Raw genomic sequence first — 3,624 nt, 5'->3', positions numbered from 1 at the left:
AGTATGCAAAGCAGAAACATAACAAACATGATCATAGTCTGAACCGGAAGCATATATATATATATATATATATATAGCGGACAGAACCATAAATCGAACGGACGGACGAAATCATAATCCCGACAGACGGACAGAATCATGGTTCAGACAGACCGATAGAATCGTAAACCATACGGACATACGGAATCAGAATCCATACGGACATACAGAATCAGAATCCATACGGACATGCAGAATCATAATCCATACGGACATACAGAATCAGAATCCATACGGACATACAGAATCAGAATCCATACGGACATACAGAATCAGAATCCATACGGACATGCAGAAACAGAATCCATATGGACATACAGAATTAGAATCCATACGGACATACAGACAAAATCGTAATCCAAACGGATGGACAGAAGTATGCCGGACAGAATTATGCATGCAGAGTCATACAGAGTCATACAGAATCATACAGAGTCATACAGAATCATACAGAGGCATGTGCTTGTATAAATTCTAATGGCACATGCATACATACATACAGATCCCGACCCTGTCTGGGGGCGCGGTAACAGAACCCGGCCCTCTTAGTACGGGACGCGGTGGACAGACAGAATCAGATCAGATCATATGCCATCCTGGCCGCCATCCCCATACACAGATCATAAGATCACAATCGTACAGATATAACAGATCCCGACCCGCACGCCGAGGGACGCGGTGAACAATGCAGAGAAACATGCACGATAACAGAACCTGGCCCGGGACGCAGTGAAGGAATGCATTGGGACAGCCACGAACAGATTAATGAGAAACCACATACATATAGACACACATACAGAGCCAAATCAGAGTATCCAGATAGTATGCATAGTACGCGCCTATATCCTACTTGGGAAGGCACGACAGATTATTATCAGAATCAGATTCTCAGATGTTCAGAAGTCATTTTGTAAGAATTGCATAAAAATAGTCATATCATAACCAAAATAATAGTCCAGATGTTTTCTGAGAAAATCGGACAAAACGGAAGTATTTAAAGTTATAGAGAAGATATCGGGCCTTGTGGGCCAGCCTCGGACCAACTCGAGGCAACATATGTAAATTACTGATAATAGACCTTATGAGGTCATCCATAATCGTTTGGAAGTGTTCTGACTCCGTTTTAGGGAAGTTTCGTACAAAAATTCACTTTAAAGGCAATTTGTAAGAAAATGGTTTCAATTGTACTGAAGGAATTGGAGCAGTTTTCCGTCTCGAATTTCGAGGAACGGAGTCGTACTTAAGGCTCGCGGCCGAGCCTATCACATCCAGAACATGCCTAAGAATAAAGGGGAAGGCTTTACATACCTCGATAGCGCCTTACACTCGCTTAGCGTCGATTCCAATTTCGTCCAAAATCTAGAAATGGTCAAGTTTACCATTTGTTAGTTTCAACTTTTCAATAGTCCAAACTTAACACATACTTGCCTACCGAAATTTCGGCAGCATTTCCTCTGTACATATAACATCCCCGAGGCTTAGCTCGGCTCAATTTATCAACACAGCAACCCAGAAACAACATCAATGACAACAACATATATTACAACACACAATACGGCACCACTAGCCATCTTTCCGACATAACGAAACATCTCTCATTTCAACCTTACACTTCCAAACCAACCCTACCATTTTCATATTCAACACTTATCAAGATCATTACAACATATTTCGGAGGCATATCATACCATTTTCACAAGATATATACATGAGATATACGCAATATACAAGTTTCCTACCAAGGGCATATTTCACCCACAACTTCCAATCTTTTAGCATAAACATCCATAACATATTCTTACCTTCCAACTTCATCAATAATAACCATAATTTGCCTCTTACTACTTTCATTTCCATATTTACATAAGTTACAATAAATTTGCATAATTTCCTATAACAACATAGCAACCATTTTTTCCATGACAACAACAACTATTATCTTTTCATTCACTTCACCATAACACACTTAACATACTAACAAAATTTAATTCACTTCCATTTCACTCCTTGCATCTCACGACCACATACTATATTTTTTTTCCAACTTTCACTAATTCATTCAACTTTCATTTCTAATACAATTTCTACCATAACCACAACTAGATTTCAACATGAATTCAAGTCACCACAACCATGCAATATATATGTATATATTCGGCCAACACACATCCAATTCCAACACACAAAATTTTCATGCTTTTCATTCATTTCCACTTACTACATCATACATACACCTCTCATAACATAACAAAAGCATAAAATTCTTACCTTTCCTTCAAGTTCTTCACTTGCCACTAAAGTTGTCCTCTTGGCAAGATAATTATACCAAGTTGTAGAGAATCTTGCACTTGGTAAGATTACAACAAAATTATAATTCTTGAATCAAGATTGAAGCTCCAAGAAATTCTTTTCTTTTTTTTCTTTCTTTCTTTTTCTCTCTAGCCGAATTGGCTTCTTTCTTTTTCTTGTTCTTGGTTTTTCTTGTTTATTCTTGAATGTTCTATAGATTAGGATAATTATATAATGTCACATGGAAATTAATTAATCCATGGGCTTGGATCAATGCTGTGGCCGGTTGGGCCCTTAGATTTGGGCCTCACTTTCTTATTTTTTTTTAGTCCAATTGGCTTCATTTTGTAATTCATGAAGCAAGTTTCCAAAATTCGAATTTTGCCCTTGGCCACCTTTCGTAATTCCACACCAATGTATTCACGACCGACACATTCATACCAAGTAAGGTCCAAATATGGCCTTGTCCATTACAAATCAAATTATTTCAAAATTTTCAAATAAGCAAAAATGTCGGATGTAACACAATAATAGAAAAGGAAGGACCCGGAAAGAACAAGGATAATGAGGTGACACAATGAGTTAGAAAAACCTATGACATGGAGCAATGAGGACTCATGTAAGGATCCAGGAGTTCGATAGTAAGGAAAGTAAGATAACAGATATGGAATAGACATGGAGAAAAGGGCAACTATAAAGGAACCCCCTCCCGAAGTGCTACAAGACCCCACAAAGTCAGTTGAACATTCGAGGACGAATGTTCTAAAGGGGGGGAGGATGTTATAGCCCGTACTTCATACGTACACATGATTTGAAGAAGCCGTGGAATGTTGAGGGCAAGATCGTTTCCAAAACTATTTTGAAAGCTAACTAGGAATATCGTTGATATGGAATATTGAGAAAGACTAAGGGCGAAGAGGAAAATTCACAAAATGGCCCATGGTGATATCATGGAAGTCTAAGGGTAAAATGGTAATTTCGCAAATGTTCAAGAAAATTCTTGAAAAAAAATCCCAAGTTGGCCGTGTGGCATGTGTTGCATATGTCCACATTTCTATTAATTAGTGGGGGCCTAATTATAAATTATAAGGACATATGGACCAAAGCTTACAAAGGAAGACACTTAGTCTTCATTATTCATTTTTAAGAAAATTCAATAAAATGGAAGAATTCTCTAGGAAAATAAAGAAAGGAGCATGTGGCCATTTCATAAGTGAAGGGGTAAAAGTTTAAATATAGATGGAATAAGGTGTACAAAAGAAGACACTTGGTCTTCTTTGACCAAGTGAGGAAATT

The sequence above is a fragment of the Lycium barbarum genome, chromosome 8 (assembly GCF_019175385.1).
Source record: "Lycium barbarum isolate Lr01 chromosome 8, ASM1917538v2, whole genome shotgun sequence".
NCBI classification, from domain to species: domain Eukaryota; kingdom Viridiplantae; phylum Streptophyta; class Magnoliopsida; order Solanales; family Solanaceae; genus Lycium; species Lycium barbarum.
This window is presented reverse-complemented; position numbering follows the sequence as displayed.